General features: G+C 43.0%; 1 pseudogene; it reads right to left on the bottom strand.

Annotated features, from left to right (window-relative positions):
* Positions 1-4708: 4708 nt before the first annotated feature.
* Positions 4709-14643, bottom strand: LOC129021074 (heterogeneous nuclear ribonucleoprotein A1-like; annotated as a pseudogene).
* Between the last annotated feature and the right edge of the window lie 5854 nt (positions 14644-20497).

Below are 20497 nucleotides of genomic sequence, written 5' to 3'. Positions count from 1 at the left end.
TTAAGTTGAGTGAATGAGTGTGTGTGTGTGTGTGAGAGAGAGTTTGTGTGTTTAGGGGTGGGAAGTAGGGAATGGAGAGTCTCTGTGTCAGGCCATTTATGTGTGGGAGCTCAGTTTAATTCTCTCCCACTATCTTGTGAGATTTAGAGGCAGTGACGTAGGGTACCTTTACTGTAGGTTAGGCATTTTCTGTGCATTACCTCATTCATCCTTACTACAACCTTATTAAATAGATGTCGTCACTTCTGTATTTGCATTTTACAGGCGAGGACACAGGCTTAACTCCTCAAGGCCACGGAGCCCATCTTTGTTAGTAGCGTGAGCAAGTGGGGTCTGAAGCACAGGTGCCTGCACCTGGCCTCAGAAGTGGGACTGGCATGAGGTTTCGGTTACCACGGACCTCTGTGACCTCCATGACCAATCTAGGTTCTGGAAGGGGTGGTTGGGAAGCCAGAATAGTCACAGCAAGTGGAACAGGGCTGGGTGGAGACCAGCGAGCCTATGACAAGAGGCTTTAGGTCATAGAGGGAGGTTTTAGTAGATGAGTTTTATCAGTGGGCTTCGCCCACCTCTTCCTAACATCTGACCAGCTGGGCTATTAGTTTTAGAAGGCTGAGCTGAGGCCTGGGTGGGCCAAGACATACTTCCACAGATTGTCTTCATCCCACTAGCCAAGGTGGTTGAGGACATCAATGACCTTCAAAGGGAATTGACAAGTCAAAGGAAATGGTGTCCTAGGTGTCGCAAATGGATGGCCTAATCCTGATACCAGGGACAGGACATATTTGCTACATACAAAAGGTTATATGTAACAAAAATATTGGATGTGGAGTGTGATTTAACAAACCCCATGGACTCATCACTTAGCCCAAGAAATGGAGCATCAGGAGTAACTTGCTTTTTACCTGTGTTCTTTTCCCCATCCACTCCTTTGCCTCCTCCCACGAGGAGGCAATATTTTATTTAGTTTGGCTTGGATTGGATTTTTATATACTTTGATCATGTATGTATTATACATTTAAACAATAAATATTGTTTAGATTTGCCTGGTTTTGAGCTCTGTAAAAATGGTATCATATGTAGTTTTCTGGAACTTGCTTTTTATTTTATTATTGTTATTTTTAGAGACAGGGTCTTGCTGTATCACCCAGGCTGGAACTTAGTGACAGGATCATGGCTCACTGCAGCCTTGACCTCCCAGGCTCAAGTGATCCTCTCGTTTCAGCCTCCCAAGTAGCTGGGACTACATGCATGTGCCACCACACTCCACTAATTTTTTAAATTTTTAGTAGAGACAAGGTCTTGCTGTGTTGCCCAGGCTTGGAACTTGCTTTTAAGCAACTCGTCATTATGTTTCTAACATTCATCCATGTTCCTGTGTGGGACTTTGTTCTTCCATTTTCACTGTTTTATTACATCCTACTGTGCTATTGTATCACAATTGATCTATTATCTGTCAATTATGTGTGGATTTCTTCCCCAGTTTTTGGATACTCTGGCTATTGCTGCTATGAATATTCTTATGCATGTCCTCTTGTACATGTCTGGTACATATGTGTAAGAGTTTCTCATAGGTATACACCCAGGAGTACAATTGCTGGCTGTAGGGTTTGTTCAGCTTTGGGAGTAAATGCCAAATTGTTTTCCAAAATGGTTGTAGCAGTTATACATTACTGGTGAGAAGGTAAAGAATTTTTGTTGATATACATGCCCTTCAACTTTGCACACTTAAAAATTTTTGCCACTCTGTTGGGTGTGAAATGATATCTCATTATGGTCTGAATTTGTATTTTCCTGGTTACTAAGTAGGTTGAGCTTCTTTTCATATGTGCATTGACTGTGCTGCTTTCGTAAAATGACCATTTTGGTGGGGGCTCTATTGTTCTATAGGGTTATATTTTTCTTCTTGATATGTAAGCTTTCTTTTATATTTTATATATTATATACTAACTCTTTGTTAGATTATTTGTCTTCATTCCTTATGGTTTTTTTTTTTTTTTTTTTTTGAGACAGAGTTTCGCTCTTGTTGCCCAGGCTGGAGTGCAATGGCGCGGTCTCGGCTCACTGCAACCTCCGCCTCCCGGGTTCATGTGATTCTCCTGCCTCAGCCTCCCGAGTAGCTGGGATTACAGGCATGCGCCACCACGCCCGGCAATTTTGTATTTTTAGTAGACACAGGGTTTCTCCATGTTGGTCAGGCTGGTCTCAAACTCCCGACCTCAGGTGATCCGCCCACCTCGGCCTCCCAAAGTGCTGGGATTACAGGCATGAGCCACCGCGCCTGCTCTCAATTTTTTAAGGTCGTTAATATTTTTCAATAAAGTTAAAAAGTTTTCTGTATTAGGATTTTGCACATCTTTTGTTACATTTAGTCTAAAATAATCTGTAGTATTTATTGTTATCATAAATGGTGTCTCTTAAAAGTTATATTTTCTATTTGTTTCTAACTTATAGACATGAAATTTATTTATTTATTTATTTATTTTTAGACAGAGTCTCACTCTGTCACCTAGGCTGGAGTGCAGTGGTATGATCTCGGCTCACTGCAACCTCTGCTTCCCAGGTTCAAATGATTCTTGTGCCTCAGCCTTCCGAGTAGCTGGGACTACAGGCACAAGCCACCATGTCTGGCTAATTTTTTGTATTTTAGTAGAGATGGGGTTTCACCATGTTGGCCAGGCTGGTCTCGAACTCCTGAGCTCAGGTAATCCACCCACTTTGGCTTCCCAGAATGCTAGAATTACAGGCGTGAGCCACCATGCCTTGTCGCAATTGATTTTTGTATAGTATATTGATCTTAAAGCCAGGTATCTTTCTAGACTCTTTTATAACTTCTAATAATTTGTTTGTAGGCTTTTTTGGGGTTTTCTGGGCAGATAATAATAACCTGTTAATAACAACAGCTGGCCCGGGGTGGTGGCTTACACCTGTAAAAAAATAAAAATTAACTCAGTGTGGTGGCGTGTGCCTGTACTCCCAGCTATTTGGGAGGCTGAGGTGAGAGAATCACATGAGCCTAGGAGTTCAAGGCTACAGTGAGCTATGATCATGCCAGTGCCTTCCAGCATGGGTGACAGAGCAAGGCCCTGTTTCTAAAAATAATAAAAAAAAAATACTGACAGCTGATCTGTGTTGGCTAGGCCATCCCAGTACAATATTGACAATGCTGGGCATCCTTGGATTATTCTTTTTTTAAAAATATATTTTGTAGAGCTGGTATCTTGCTATGTTGCCCAGGCTGGTCTTGAACTCTTGTCCTCAAGTGATTCTCCTGCCTTGGCCTCCCAAAGTACTGAGATTACAGGTGCCTGCCCCGCCCCGCCCCTTGGATTCTTCTTCTTTTTTTTTTTTTTTTTTTGAGACAATCTCTTTGTTGTCTAGGCTGGAGTGCAATGGTGTGATCTCAGCTCACTGCAACCTCTGCCTTCTGGGTTCAAGCAATTCCCATGCCCCAGCCTCCTGAGTACCTGGGACTACAGGCACCTGCCACCACACCTGGCTAATTTCTGTTTTTTTTTTTTTATTTGAGATGGAGTCTCACTCAGTCACCCAGGCTGGAGCACACTGGCACAATCTTGGCTCACTGCAGCCTCTGCCTCCTGGGTTCTAGCAATTCTTGTGTCTCAGCCTCCTGAGTAGCTGGGATTACAGGTATGTGCCACTATGCCTGGCTGATTTTTGTGTTTTAAGTAGAAATGAGGTTTCACCATGTTGGCCAGGCTGATCTTGAACTCTTGACCTCAAGTGATCCGCCCACCTTGGCCTCCCAAAGTGCTGGGATTACAGGCGTGAGCCATCACAACCAGCCTTAACTTTTGTATTTTTAGTAGAGATGAGGTTTCACCATGTTGGCCAGGCATGTCTTGAACTTCTGACCTTAAGTTATCCGCTCACCTCAGACTCCCAAAGTGTTGGGATTACAGGCATGAACCATTGTGCTTGGCCCTCTTGGATTATCCTTGATTTTCAGTAGAATGCTGCCATTTTCCTATTAACAATGATTTTTTTTTGGTTGCTGTTTTTTGCTTTCTTTTTTGGGGATTGGGGGGATAGATGTGCTCTAGCAGAGTAAGGAAGTTCTCTTCTATCGTAGTGTAATATTTTTAAGAAATGGACGGCAAATGTTATTAGTTTTTTTTTGGATTTTTTTTGTAGAGACAGGGTCTTTCTATGTTGCCCAGGCTGGTCTCAAACTTTTGGCCTCAAGCAATCCTCCTGCCTCAGCCTCCCCAAATGCTAGAATTACAGGCATTAGCCCCCACACCCAGCTCAGGAAATATTATTACATGATTTTTCTGCATCTATTGAGATAGTCATGAGTTTTCCCTTTATTCTCTTAATATGGCAAGTAATATATACTTTAAAATACTTTAAAAATTGATACAAAACTTATATATAGAAAAGTGCATAGATTATATATGTATTGTTTGATGCCTTTTCAAAAATTGAACACACCCATGTAAATAGTAGCTAGATCAGGAAACAAAACCTTCCTAGCACCCTAGAAGCTCCCTCATGCCCCCTTCCACTTATAGATTTCTTTTTTTTTAAAAAAAGACATTTATTTAGCATCATGATCAGGCTATTACATTTAGCAATCAACAGCATCGATGCAAAAAAAAAAAAACTACATTAAAACTCTTTGTTGGAATGCTTTACATTTTCCACAGAACAGAGACTAAAATAACCTGTTATACAATTAGTTGCAAATACAGTCCTCGAGTTTTTTGCCCACACACATGAGTATTTGTCTAAAACATGTCTTCTTTGTAGCAGCTAGGCCTTGCCACCACTGTGCTTGGCTGAGTTCACAAATCTGTTGCAACCTGTAGCTTCCCTGTCACTTCTCTGGCTCTCCTCTCCTGCTAAGCTTTGTTTCCTAATTAAAATCTTCTGCCACTGCCATAGCTACTGCTGCTACTGGAACTGCCATAGCCACCTTGGTTTCGTGGTTTGGCAAATATTGGCCTCCGCCACTATAGGGGCCAGAGCTTCTGCCTCCAAAGTTTCCTTTCTTCATGGGTCCAAAATTTGAAGACTGATTGTTGTAATTGCCAAAATCATTGTAGCTTCCACTACGTCCAAAGTTGCTTCCATCATTATCAAATCCGTTATAGCCATCCCCACTGCCACCATATCCACCACCAACACGGCTGCCACTAAAGCCACCACGACCACTGAAGTTTCCTCCATGACCAAAGTTGTCATTCCCACCAAAACCACCTCCATGACCACCACCAAAATTTCCAGAACTGCTTTGATCTCTTTGGCTGGATGAAGCACTAGGCATCTCTTGCTTTGAGAGGGCTTCCCTAATTTCACAGTTGTGGCCATTCACAGTATGGTGTTTCTGAATGATAATCTTACCCACGGAGTCATGGTCGTCAAAGGTTGCAAAGGCAAAGCCCCTTTTCTTGCCACTGCCTCGGTCAGTCATGATTTCAGTCACTTCAATTTTTCCATACTGTTCAAAATAATCTCTTAGGTGATGTTCTTCAGTGTCTTCTTCTTTTTTTTTTTTTTTAGACAGAGTCTCACTCTGTTGTCCAGGCTGGAGTGCAATGGTGCAACTTTGGCTCACCACAACTTCCGCCTCCTGGGATCAAGTGATTCTCCTCCCTCAGCCTCCCGAGTAGTTGGGATTACAGGCATGTGCCACCACGCCCAGCTAATTTTGTATTTTTAGTAGAGACGGGGTTTCTTATGTTGGTCAGGCTGGTCTTGAACTCCCGACCTCAGGTGATCTGCCCTCCTCGGCCTCCCAAAGTGCTGGGATTATAGGCGTGAGTCACTGCACCTGGCCTTCAGTGTCTTCTTTAATGCCACTAACAAATATCTTTTTCACAGTTAACTGGGCACCTGGTCTTTGAGAATCTTCTCTTGAGACAGCTCTCTTTGGTTCCACAACTCTTCCATCCACCTTATGCGGCCTAGCATTCATGGCGCATCTGCCTCCTTCACAGTGGCATATGTGACAAGCCCAAAGCTCTTGGAGCGCTTGGTGTTTGGATCTCTCATTACCACACAATCCGTGAGCATCCTCCGCCGCTCAAAATGGCTTCTCAGGCTCTTATCAGTTGTTTCAAAGCTCAACCCTCCAGTGAAGAGCTTCCTCAGCTGTTCAGGCTTTTGAGGACACTCTGACTTAGATATGACGGCAGGGAGAACAGAAACTCTAATGATGCTTCTTTGGCGGTGTCCATGGGCAGAAAAGCCCACTTACAGATTTATAATGTTAAATCACATTTGCTTTTCCTGGAACAAACAAAACCTAGTCATAGTGTTTCATTTTTTAATATACTGTTGATTTGATTTCCTAATGCGTTGTTTAGGTTTTTATGCATCTCTGTTCATGAATGTGATTGGCCTGATAATTTCCTCTTTTGTACTTTTTTTTGGTTCTGGTTTCAGTGTCAAGTTTATACTAACCTAATAGAATGAGTTGGGGAAATACTCCTTCCTTTTCTTCCCTGTGGAAGAGTTTGTATAAGATTGAGATGATCCGTCATGAAAATTCTGTAGAAATCACTGATAAAACTTCTGGGCTGCACGAAGTCAAGGCTATAGTGAGATGTGATTGTACCACTGCACTCCAGCCTGGACAACAGAGTGAGACCCTGTCTCAAAAACACAAAACCGAAACTTAAACCAAAAACTTTTGGGCTATTTTTTTTCTCTCTTCTGGGCTAGATATTTTTTTTCTGTCTTTTAAAAAACTTTTCATATAGAAAATTTCAAATTGTATACAAGGAGAGTTTGTACACAAACATATACACAGAAACTCTAGTTTATTTTTTATTTTTATTTATTTTTTTTTTTGAGATGGAGTCTTGCTCTGTCGCCCAGGCTGGAGTGCAGTGGTGCGATCTTGGCTCTCTGCAAGCTCCACCTCCCGGCTTCATGCCATTCTCCTGCCTCAGCCTCCCAAGTAGCTGGGACTACAGGCGCCCGCCACCACGCCTGGCTAATTTTTTTTTTGTATTTTTAGAAGAGGCGGGGTTTCACCATGTTAGCCAGGATGGTCTCCATCTCCTCACCTTGTGATCCACCTGCCTTGGCCTCCTAAAGTGCTGGGATTACAGGCGTGAGCCACTCTGCCTGGCCCACAAACTCTAGTTTATTATACTAGAGAGAATGGTATAGTGAACTCCCATGTACCCATCAACAGTTTCAAAAATATCAACTCATGGGCTGAGTGTGATGGCTCACACCTGTAATTTTAGTACTTTGGGAGGCCCAGGCAGGCAGATCCCTTGAGGTCAGGAGTTCAAGACCAGCCTGGCCAATATGGTGAAACCCCATCTCTACTAAAAATACTCTAATAAAAATTAGCCAGGCTTGGTGGCATGTACTTGTAGTCCCAGCTACTTAGGAGGCTGAGGCAGAAGAATCGCTTGAACCCAGAAGGTGGAGGCTGCAGTGAGCTAAGATTGTAACCACTGCACTCCAGCCTGGGCAACAAGTGAGATTCCATCTCGAAAATATATATATATACTCATGACAAATTTTGTTGTATCTATACTCATCTACTCTTTCACCCCCTGGGTTAAATATCAGAAATCATATAATTTTGTTTGTAAACACGTAAGACTCACCCTTGCAATTTAAAAAAAAATCCATATCCATGATGCCCTTCCCTCCCGTCTGCCAGGCTCCAAGTGTACAGAAAATTTCCCCTGACTCACGGTTTCTATACTGAAAAAAGTGAGATGGAGACGGACAAATAGCCTCCCCACTATCTTGGGTTTCCTGACAGGAAACCTGACCCTTTCTCCATCCACAGGAAGCATAGAGAGTGCTTGGAGGGAGAAATATCCCTGAGGATAGGCAGAGACAAGGGCGGGGAAGTCTGCACTACCGTCTTCAGTTCTGGAAACTCTGCTCTGCAATTAGGCTAAATGAGACACCAAATATGAGTGGCTTTTCAGCAGCACTATGCTATAGCAGGTTCCTTCCACAGCTCCCCTGAGCACGAACTGCTTATCCAGCCTTCCCACACTACCAGGACCCTTTGGGACTTCTCTCATTTGGGATGGACAACGCTCTGATTTTTTTTTTTTTTTTTTTGAGATGGAGTTTTGCTCTTGTTGCCCAGGCTGGAGTGCAATGGCACGATCTCAGATCACCACAACCTCCACCTCCCAAGTTCAAATGATTCTCCTGCCTCAGTCTCCCGAGTAGCTGGGATTACAGGCATGCGCCACCACACCCAGCTAATTTTGTATTTTTAGTAGAGATGGGGTTTCTCCATGTTGGTCAGGCTGGTCACTAACTCCCGACCTCAGGTGATCCACCTGCCTTGGCCTCCCAAAGTGCTGGGATTACAGGTGTGAGCTACCATGCCTGGCCTTTGTTTTTTTTTTTTTTGAGACAGAGTCTTGTTATGTTCCCCAGGCTGGTCTTGAACTTCTGGGCTTAAGTGATCCTCCCACCTCAACCTCCTGAGTAGCTGGGCTTACAGGTGTGAGCCACCATGCCTGGCTCTGATTGTTTACTAGAACCAAGGCAAACCAGGGGTTAAGGCACCATTTACTGCCAAAAAAGAGGCAGCAACCTAGCAGGAAAAAAAAAAAAAATCAACAGGTAAATTACAAAGAATCTCTAAGTAAATACATGTAATGAAAACCAAAACAAGCCAGCTGGACAGGACTGGAATAAATAATTCTTTAATGCAAAGACATAGATGTGCATCCACAAGAAACAACAGCAAACAGGGAATCATGACTTCCCCAATTGGACAAAGCAGGGAATCAGTGACTGACCCTAAGGAGACTACAGTATATGAGCTCTCCGACCAAGCATTCAAAAGAGCAGTTTTAAGGAAACTTAGTGATTTAACAAACATATTGAAATAAAACAAACAAACAAAAATCTTAGAACTGGCTGGGCATGGTGGCTTACACTGTAATCTCTGCACTTTTGGAGGCCAAGGCAGATGGATTTCTTGAGCTCAGGAGTTCGAGACCAGCCTGGGCAACATGGCAAAACCCTGTCTCTACAAAAAAACAAAAAATTAACGAGGCATGGTGGTGTGTGCTTGTGGTCCCAGCTACTTGGGAGGCTGAGGTGGGAGGATCACTTGAGCCCAGGATGTCGAGGCTGCAGTGAGCCATGATCATGCCACTGTACTACAACCTAAGCAACAGAGTGAGACATTGTCTCAAAAACAAACAAACAAACAAACAAACAAAAAAGAGATCTTGGAACTGAGAAATACATTTGCTGAACTGAAAAATTTATTAAAGTCTCTCAACAGCAGAATGGATCAAGCAGAGAAAAGAATCAGTGAGCTCAAACACAGGCTCTTTGAAAATACACAGAGGAGAAAGAAAAGAATGAACAAGAATGATGATCACCTACAAGATATAGAAAATTACCTCAAAAGACCAAATCTGGCCGGGTGTGGTGGCTCCTGCCTGTAATCCCAACTTTGGAAGGCTGAGGTGGGTGGATCACTTGAGGTCAGGAGCTAGAGATTAGCCTGGCCAACATGGTGAAACCCTGTCTCTACTAAAAATACAAAAAAAATTCATTGCAGTGAGCAGAGATCATGCTACTGCACTGCAGCCTGGTGACAGAGTGAGACTCTGTTTAAAAAAAAAAAAAGAAAAAAAAGAAAAAAAAGAAACAAAACCCCCAAAACCAAATCTAAAAATTATTGGTGTTTAAGAGGGAGTTGGGGAAGAGCAAGAGGTAGAAAGCTTATTCAAAGAAATAAAACAGAAAACTTTCAAAACTAGAAAAAGGTAAGTATTTAGGTACAACAAGTTCAGAGAACACCAAACAGATTTGACCCAAATATCACTACCCTAAGGCATATAATAAACTTGCAAAGGTCAAGGACAAAGAGAGAATCCTAAAAGAAGCAGGAGAAAATAAGCAAATAATATACAAAGGAGCTCCAATTTGGCAACAGACTTTTTTTTTTTTGACAGAATCTCACTCTGTCACTCAGGCTGGAGTCCAGTGGTACAATCTCGGCTCACTGCAACCTCCGCCTCCTGGGATCAAACGATTCTCCTGTCTCAGTCTCCCGAGTAGCTGGGATTACAGGTGTGCACAACCATGCCCAGCTAATTTTTGTATTTTTAGTAGAGACAGGGTTTTGCCATGTTGGCCAGGCTAGTCTCGAACTCCTGACCTCAGGTGATCCACCTGCCTCGGCCTCCCAAAGTGCTGGGATTACAGGCATGAGCCAACGCACTCGGCCAAGCAACAGACTTCTTAGTGGAAGTCATACAGGCCAGGTAGGAGTGGGATGGCATATTCAGAGTGCTGAAGGTAAAAACTCCTGCTCTCCAAGAACGCTGTATCCAGCAAAGCCACCCTACAAATACGAAGGAGAGAGAAAGTTTTTTCCAGACAAACAACAGCTGAGAAAATTCACCACCAGCAGACTCATCTTACAAGAATGCTAAAGGGTTTCTTCAATTGGAAAGAAAAAACACTAGCATGTAAAAAGAAAATACTTAAAGGTGTAAAAATCACTGATAAAATTAAGTACATGAATATGCACTCTAAACTATCACTGTGGTATAAAATCCACTAATAACTCTAGTATGAAGCCCAAAAGACAAAAATATCAAGAACATAATAGCTACAGCAACCTGTTAAGAGATAGGCAATATAAAAATATGTAAATTGAGGCAACATAAAGTCAAAATGTAGGGGGTGGGGGAAGGGAGTTAAAGTGTAGAGTTTTTTTCCTGCTTTCTTCGTTTCTGTTCTTTATGATCTAAGATAAGCTGTCATCTCCTTAATTTGTTATAATCCATAAGATGTTTTTTGTAAAGCTCAAGGTAATCATAATGCCAAAACCTATAATATATTCACTTAAAGATAAATGAATTAAAACATACTACCAGAGAAAATCACTTAACTACAAAGGAAGACAATAGGAAAGAAAGAAAAAGAAAAGGGAGTTGCAAAACAACCAGAAAACAAGCAACAAAACTGCAGTATTAATCAATAATCATGTGAATGTTAATGGATGCAATTCTCCATTTAAAAGACACAGAATGGGCTGGGAGCGGTGTCTCATGCCTGTAATCCCAGCACTCTGGGAGGCCGAGGCGGGCAGATCACGAGGTCAGGAGATCGAGACCATCCTGGCTAACACGGTGAGACCACGTCTCTACTAAAAATACAAAAAATTAGCCGGCAAGGTGGCAGGCGCCTGTAGCCCCAGCTACTTGGGAGGCTGAGGCAGGAGAATGGCGTGAACCCAGGAGGCGGAGCTTGCAGGAAGCTGAGATCGCGCCACTGTACTCCAGCCTGGGCAACAAAGCGAGACTCTGTCTCAAAAAAAAAAAAAAAGAGTGGCTAAAGGGATAAAGAAACAAGACCCAACTACATACTGCCTACAACAAGCCCACTTCACCTATAAAGACACACGTAGACTGAAAGTGAAGGGATGGAAAAAAAAAATTCCATGCAAGTGGAAACCAAAAAAGTGCAGGAGTAGCAATACTTATTTTTATTTTCTAAACATTGTATTTTATTTTTAATTGACAAATAACAATTGTACATAGTCATGGGGTACATAGTGATGTTTCAATACACACAATTTATAGTGATTGGATCAGGGCAATCAGCATACCTATCATCTCAAGCATTTATCATTTCTTTGTGTTGGGAATGTTCAACATCCTCCTAGCCACTTGAAACTATACAATATATTATTGTTAAATATAGTCATCCTACAGTGATATAGAGCACTAGAACTTATTCCTATTATCCAGCTATAATTCTGTATCCTTTAACAAATTGCTTTCCATTCCTCCCTTCCCATCCTCTAGTATTTTCTGTTCTACTTTTTACTTCTATGAGATCAACTTTTTTTAAAGCTTCTATGTATGAATGAGAACATGTGGGGTTTTACCTTCTGTTCATGGCTTATTTTACTTAATGTCCTCCAGTTCCATCACCCATGTTGCTGCAAATGACAGGATTTTATTCTTTTTTTTTAAGGCTGAATGTATTCCATGGTTTATATATATACCACATTTTCTTTATCCATTTATCTGTTGTTGGAAATCTAGGTTGATTTTTTATCTTAGCTATTGTGAATAGTGCTGCAATAAACATGAGGGTGTAGATGTCTCTTCGGTATAATTTCCTTTCCTTTGGATAAATGCCCAGTAGTGGGATTGCTAGATCATAATAAACTGTACTTATATCAGATAAAATAGACTACAAGCCAAAGACTATCAAAAGAGAGAAAGAAGGTCACTATATAATGCTAAAGGGGTCAATGTAGTGAGAGGATATAAAAATTATAAATACTCATGCACTCAACACTGGAGCACCAAAGTGTATAAAACAAACATTAATAGATCTAAAGGGAGAGATAGACTGCAATACAGTAATAGCTGGGGACTTCAACACCCCACTGTCAATAATGGACAGATCACCCAGACAGAAAATCAACAAAGAAACATTAGAGTTAAACTACACTTTAGACCAAACAGGCCTGATATTTTCAGAACATTTCACCCAACTGCTGCAGAATACATATTCTTTCCATCAGCACATGGAACATTCTCCAGAGTAGACTATATCTTAGGCCACAAACCAAGTCTCAATAAATTTAAAAAAGTAGGAATCTTATTAAGTATCTTTTCTTTTTTAAAAGAGATAGGGTCTTACTCTGTTGCCCAGGCTGGAGTGCAGTGGTGAGATCATAGTTCACAGCAGCCTCCAACTCCTGGGCTCAAATGATCCTCCCTGCTCAGCCCCCCAGATAGCTGGGATTACAGGAGTGCCCCACAATGCCCAGCTAATTTTTTTTTACTTTTGTGGAGATGGAATCTCACTATGTTGTTCAGGCTGGTCTTGAACTCCTGGCCTCAAGTGATCTTCCCATCTTGGCTTCCCAAAGTGTTGAGATTATAGGTGTGAGCCACCAGGCCTAGCCTAAGTATATATTTTTTTACCACAAGGGCATAAAACTAGAAATTAATAATGAGAGGAATCCCAGAAAACACACCAGCACATGGAAATTAAACAACATACTACTGAGCCACCAATGGGTAAATGAAGAAATTAATAAGGAAATAAAAAAATGTCTCCAGCCTCAGTCTCCTAGGTAGCTGGGATTATAGGTACACACCACCACGCCCGGCACATTTTTGTATTTTTAGTAGAAATGGGGTTTCGTCATGTTGGCCAGGCTGGTCCTGAACTCCTGACATCAGGTAATCCACCTGCCTCAGCCTCCCAGAGTATTGGGAGCATTTTTTCTTTTTTCTTTTTTTTGAGACAGAGTCTTGCTGTGTTGCCCAGGGTGGAGTACAGTGGCGCCATCTTGGCTCACTACAAACTCGGCCTCCCATGTTCAAGCAATTCTCTTGCCTCACCCTCTTGAGTAGCTCGGGTTACAGGCATGCACCACCGTGCCTGGCTAATTTTTGTATTTTAGTACAGAAGGGATTGGCCAGGTTGGTCTTGAACTCCTGGCCTCAAGTGATCCACCCACTTTGGCCTTCCAAAGTGCTGAAATTATAGGCATGAGCCACAATGAATGGCCTATATTTCTACTTCTGTGAAGAATGACATTGAAATATTGCTAGAGACTGAGTTGAATCTGTAGTTCATCATGGTTAGTATGGACATTTTAACAATATTAATTCTTCCAGTCCATGAACACAGTATATTTTTAATTCTTTCAGAGACAGGGGTCTCACTATATTGAGCAGGTTGGTCTCAAACTCCTGGACTCAAGTGATCCTCTCACTTCACTCTCCTGAATAGCTGAGACTATAGTTATGCAGCACTATGCCCGACACATTTTTTTTTTTTTTTTGAGACGGAGTATTGCTCTGTCACCCAGGCTGGAGTGCAGTGGCGTGATCTCGGCTCTCTGCAAGCTCCGCCTCCCGGGTTCACGCCATTCTCCTGCCTCAGCCTCCCGAGTAGCTGGGACTACAGGCTCCCGCCACCACGCCCAGCTAATTTTTTGTATTTTTAGTAGAGACGGGGTTTCACCGTGTTAATCAGGATGGTCTCGATCTCCTGACCTCGTGATCCTCCCACCTCGGCCTCCCAGAGTGCTGGGATTACAGGCATGAGCCACCGTGCCCGGCACATTTTTCATTTCATATTGTGCTTTTCAGCTTCAAGGTTTCTGTTTGTTTCTTATTATTTTACTTTCTCTGTTAAATTTCTCTGACAAATGTCTGAATTGTTTCTCTATGTTTTCTTTAAGTTCTCTGAGTTTTCTTAAAACAGTCATTTTGAATTCTTTGCCTGCCAGACCATTCATTTGCATGTTTTTAGGATAATTCACTGGCATTTTGTTTTGTCTATTTGACGAGGCACGTTCCTAGGCTATTCTTATTCCTAGACCTGCGTCTCTATCTATGCATTGGTGAATTAGGTGTTTATTACGGTCTTTACAGCCTGAGTTTGTTTGTGACCATTTCTATTTCAGTGGGCTTATTTAGAAATTGTGAGTGGACTGACTGTTGTCTTCCATTTCAACACTAGGGGGTACCCTAAGCCCAGGCTAGAGGCGAGTCTGGCACTAGCCTCACTGCTGATGAAATGTCGGACCTGGATGGGGCAGGTGGGAGAGCCACAGAGGGCACCTGGACCCTGTGGAGAACCAGCCAGGCCCTCAAGGCCAGAGGATTTGTGGACCATGCTTCCTGCAGCATGGTTTCTGTAAACAGTGTCTTTGGTGCAGCATCTCCTCTGGCAGGGATGGAGAGCCACTGCCAAGTTCCTTGCACTGGCTGCCCAACCCCACCCCTTCTTTTTGTCTTTAGCTGGCCTCAGGTACTTGCAGTGTTCTCTATGGGCCAATACAGGAGTGAGTCTTTTGTGGAGGGGCCCGGAATGATGGGGAATCTGTATGTCCATCCCTAGCTCACTTTTTCCAATGTAAAAATCATGGGTCCAGGGGGAGTTTCCACGTGTGGTGCCATAATGGCTTGAGGGGAGGCATGTTGCAAGTACAGAGAACTGATCCCTTTACCTTCCAACTGTGGTTTTGCTTGTCTTTGTGGTCCAAGGGTGCTTCCCAACTTCACTCGTGTGTTCGAGTTTTTTTTTTTTTTTTTTGGCTCTTGTGAAAGTAATTTTATGTGTGGATAGTTGTTCAAATGGATGTTTCTGCTGGGAGATAATGGCTGGAGAGACTTACTCTGCTGTCTTTCTCATCTTCTGTCATCTAACATCATTCCTTAAAAATTGTTTTGTTTTTGAGACAGGTTGCTCTGTCACCCAGGCTGGAATGCAGTGGCACCGTCTCCACTTACTGCAACCTCCGCCTTTAGGGTTCAGGTGATTCTCCTGCCTCAGCCTCCTGAGTAGCTGGGACTACAGGTGCAGGCCAGCACACTCGGCTATTTTTTTTTTTTTGTATTTTTGGTAGAGACGGTGTTTCACCATGTTGGCCAGGCTGGTCTCGAACTCCTCACCTCAAGTTATCTGCCCAACTTGGCCTCTCAAAGTGCTGGGATTACAGGTGTGAGCCACCATGCCTAGTTGTACTTTTAATGGTGTAAAACTGAATGTTTTCCCTCTAATACTAAGAAAAGGGCAAGGGTGCCCACTCTCATCACCCTTATTCAATATACTACTGGAAGTTTCAGCACTGGAATAAGGCAAGAAAAGGAAATAAATACATATGGACTAGAAAGTAAGAAATAGGGCCAGGTGCAGTGGCTCACAGCTGTAATCCCAGCACTTTGGGAGGCTGAAGCAGGCAGATCACCTCAGGTCAGGAATTCAAGACCAGCCTGGCCAACAAGGTGAAACCCTGTCTCTACTAAAAATACAAAAATTAGCCAGGCACGGTGGTGGGCGCCTGTAATCCCAGCTACTCGGGAGGCTGAGGCAGGAGAATTGCTTGAACCTGGGAGGTGGAGGTTGCAGTGAGCCAAGATCATGCCATTGCACTCCAGCCTGGGTGACAAGAGCAAGACTGTGTCTCAAAAAAAAAAAAAAAAAAAAGAAAGTAAGAAATAGGCTGGGTGCAGTGGTGCATGCCTGGGTGCAGTCCCAGATGTTTGGAGCACCGAGGTGAGTGGATTGCTTGGGCTCAGGAGTCTGAAACCAGCCCCTGGGCAACATAGTGAGATCCCATCTCTACAAAAAAAAGCCAGGCGGCCGGGCGTGGTGGCTCACGCCTGTACTCCCAGCACTTTGGGAGGCCGAGGCGGGTGGATCATGAGGTCAGGAGATTGACACCATCCTGGCTGACACGGTGAAACCCCGTCTCTACTAAAAATACAAAAAATTAGCCGGATGTGGTGGCAGACGCCTGTAGTCCCAGCTACTTGGGAGGCTGAGGCGGGAGAATGGCGTGAATCCGGGAGGTGGAGCTTGTAGTGAGCCTAAATTGCGCCACTGCACTCCAGCCAGGGTGACAGAGTAAGACTCTGTCTTAAAAAAAAAAAAGAAAACAAAAACAAAAACAAAAATAAAAAAAAGCCAGGCACTGTGGCATGTGCCTGTAGTTCCAGCTACTCAGGAAGCTGAGGTAGGAGGATTGTTTCAGCCTGGGAGGACGAGACTGCAGTGAGCAGAGATCCTGCCACTGCACTCCAGCCTGGGCCACAGAGTGAGATCCTGTCTCAAAAAATAAAAAAGAAGAAGAAAATAATAAATAAAACTGTCTCTATTTGAAGACGACTTGATTATCTATGTAAAAGATCTCCAGGAATTTACAAAAACGTATCTTTTAGAACTAATAAGTGAGTTCAATAAAGTCACAAGATACAAGATCAACATGCAAAATTAAATTGCATTTTTGTATACAGACAATGAACTAGTGGAAACCAAAATAAAAACCTAGTACCACTTACAATTGCTCCAGAGAAAATGAAATACTCAAACATAACTCTACCAAAACATGTGCAGGAACTATATGATGAAAATTACAAAATGCCGATGAACGAAATCAAAGGAGAACTAAATACTTGGAGAGACATGTGTTCATGAATTGGATGACCCAAGACAGTAAAGATGTTCACTGTCCCTAAATTGATCTACATTAATGCAATTCCTAGCTAAATGTCAGCAATTTTTTTTCATAGACCTAGATAAGCTTACTCTAAAATGTATATGGAAAAGGAAAGGCCCTAAAATAGCCAAAATCATTTGGAAAAGGAATAATAAGATGGGAAAAATCACTCTTCCTGATAAGGCTTGCTATATAGTTATAGTAATCAAGACAACATGGGACTGATTGAGGGATAGACACATATATCAATGGGAGAGAATAGGGGACTTAGAAATAGGTGCGCACAGGTATATGCGTTAATTTTCGACAAAGTGAAAGCAGAGAGTTCTTAGACTCGACACCTAAAATGCGATCCATAAAAGAAATATTGATGAATTTTTAAATCAAAGTTAAAATCTTCTGCTCTGTGAAAGACCTTGTTAAGAGAAAAAGAACACAAATACAGATTGGGAGAAAATATTTGCAAATCAGATATCCAGCCAAGGAGTTGTGTCTAGAATACATAAAGAATGCTCAAAACTCAACATTAAAAAATCCAATTAGAGGCTGGGCGCGGTGGCTCATGCCTGTAATCCCAGCACTTTGGGAGGCCGAGGTGGGTGGATCACAAGGTGCCTTTGGATCACAAGGTGCCTCCCAAGCACTTTGGGAGGCAGAGGCGGGCGGATCACAGGAAGATCAAGACCATCCTGGCTAACACGGTGAAACCCTGTCTCTACTAAAAATACAAAAAATTAGCCAGGTGTGATGGTGAGCGCCTGTAGTCCCAGCTACTCGGGAGGCTGAGGCAGGAGAATGGCATGAACCCGGGAGGCGGAGCTTGCAGAGAGCCGAGATCGCACCACTGCACTCCAGCCTGGGCAACAGAGTGAGACTCCATCTCAAAAAAAATTAAAAAAAAAAAAAATTCCAATTAGAAAATGTGAAAAGAGGCTGGGCATGGTGGCTCATGCCTGTAATCCCAGCACTTTGGGAGGGTGAGGTGGGTGGATCACTTGAAGTTAGGAGTTCGAGACCAGCCTGGCCAACATGGTGAAACCCCATCTCTACTAAAAATACTAAAATTAGCCAGGCATGGTGGCACGCACCTGTCATCCCAGCTACTTGGGAGGCTGAGGCAGGAGAATGGCTTGAATCTGGGAGGTGGAGGTTGCAGCGAGCCAAGATCATGCCACTGCATTCCAGCCTCGGCAGGAGTAAGACTCCATCTCAAAAAAAACAAAACAAAACAAAACAAAAAAAACCCGAAAAGACCTGCATAGATATTTCAGCAAAAAAAATATGCAGGTAAACACTTTAAAAGATGCTCAACATTATTAGCCATTAAAAATGCAAGTTGGGAGGCCGAGGAGGGCGAATAACCTGAGGTTGGGAGTTTGAGACCAGCCTGGCTAACATGGCGAAACCCCATCTCTACTAAAACTACAAAATTAGCTGTGCGTGGTGGCACACAACTGTAATCCCAGCTACTTGGGAGGCTGAGGCAGGAGAATCGCTTGAACCTAGGAGGTAGAGGTTTCAGTGGGCCAGTATCACTACACTCCAGCCCGGTGACAGAGTGAGACTATGTCTCCAATAAAAAAAAAAAAGAAAAAAAAAGAAAAGAAAAGCAAGTTAAAACCACAATGAAATATCATTATACACCTAATAGAAGGGGTACCATAAATAATAATAACACCAAATGCTGGAGAGGATGCAGAGAAGCTGAATCACTCATACACTGCTGGTGCACTCATGCATGCTGGCTCCAGCCGTTCTGGAAAATACTTTGGCAATTTTTTTTAAAACTTAAAATGGGCTTATCACCTGACTTAACTGTTGTACTCTTGGGCATTCTTCCCAGAGAAAGGAAAAAAGTATTTTCACATGGAAACTTGTACGTGAATGTTCATAGTGTCTTTATTTGCAATAGCCAAGAACTAAAAAGGAATCCGACGTCCTTCAATGGGTGAATGATTAAATTGCAGTACTATGAAATACCACCCCCGAGCAACAAAAAGGAGTAACTCTTGATACATGCAACAACTTGGATGAAGCTCAAGGAAAGTTTGCTGACAGAACAAAGCCAATATCAAAAGCATACATACTGGCCTGGTGCGGTGGCTTACGCCTGTAATCCCAGCACTTTGGGAGGCTGAGGCGGGCGGGTCACCTGAGGTCAGGAGTTCGAGACCAGTCTGGCCAACATGGTGAAACCCCGTCTCTACTAAAAATACAAAAATTAGCCGGGCATTGTGGTGCATGCCTGTAATCCCAGCTACTTGGGAGGCTGAGGCAGGAGAATCACTTGAACCTGGGAGGCGGAGGTTGCAGTGAGCCAAGATTGCACCACTGCACTCCAGCCTGGGCAACAAGAGCAAAAACCAAAAACAAAAAACAAAAAACAAAAGCATACATACTGCATGATGGCTGGGCGTGGTAGCTCAACCCTGTAATCCCAGCACTTTGGGAGACCAAGGCAGGTGGATCCCTTGAGGTCAGGAGTTCAAGACCAGCCTGGCCAAAGTGGTGAAACACCATCTCTACTTAAAAAAAAAAAACAAGGATGGGCAAGGTGGCTCACACCTGTAATCCCAGCACTTTGGGAGGCCAAGGCGGGCAGATCACCTAAGGTCGGGGGTTCAAGACCAGCCTGACCAACATGGAGAAACCCCATCTGTATTAAAAATACAAAAATTAGCCGGGTGTGGTGGCACATGCCTGTAATCCCAGCTACTCAGGAGGCTGAGGCAGGAGAATCGCTTAACCCGGGAGGCGGAGGAACCCAGAAGGCAGAGGTTGTGATGAGTAGAGATTGCGCCTTTGCACTCCAGCCCGGGCAACAAGAGTGGAACTCTGTCTCCAAACAAACAAACAAACAAACAAACAAACCAACCACAAAAATTACCTGGGTGTGGTGGCGCATGTCTGTAATCCCTGTAATCCCAGCTATTTGGGAGGCTGAGGCAAGAGAATTGCTTAAACCCGGGAGGCAGAAGTTGCAGTGAGCCAAGATCATGCCACTGCACTCCAGCCTGGGTGACAGAGCAGGACCCTAACTCCAAAAAAAAAAAAAAAAAAAAAAAAAAAGCATACATACTGTACAATTCCGTTTAAGTAACATTCTTGAAATAACATAACTATAGAGATGTAGACTAGATTAGTGCTTGCCAGAAGTAGTTATGGGACAGGGAGGGTGTTGTGGTTATGAAGGGGTAGCAACATATAGTGTTGTGATTGTGGTAGCCGCATAGCATAGAGACACACATGTACACATCCACACCCACACACAAATGCACACATGCATGCACGCACACATGCATGTATAACTGGTGAAATATGAAAAAAGCTTTGCAGATTGTACCAAAGTCGCTTTCCCGGTTTTGACATTGAATTATAGTTATGCAAAATGTGAACATTGGTGGAGGCTGGGTGAAGGGTGATGGGCCTCCAAGTACATTTTTTTTCAAGTTTCTGTGAATCTACAATTATTTAAAAATTCAAAGTTAAAACAAATGTAGTTAGTTTGCAGACCTCTGACACCGATCC

This window comes from Pongo pygmaeus, chromosome 20, assembly GCF_028885625.2.
Source record: "Pongo pygmaeus isolate AG05252 chromosome 20, NHGRI_mPonPyg2-v2.0_pri, whole genome shotgun sequence".
Classification (NCBI taxonomy): Eukaryota; Metazoa; Chordata; class Mammalia; order Primates; family Hominidae; genus Pongo; species Pongo pygmaeus.
The sequence above is the reverse complement of the archived record's forward strand: the minus strand, read 5'-3'. Positions and strand labels throughout refer to the sequence as shown.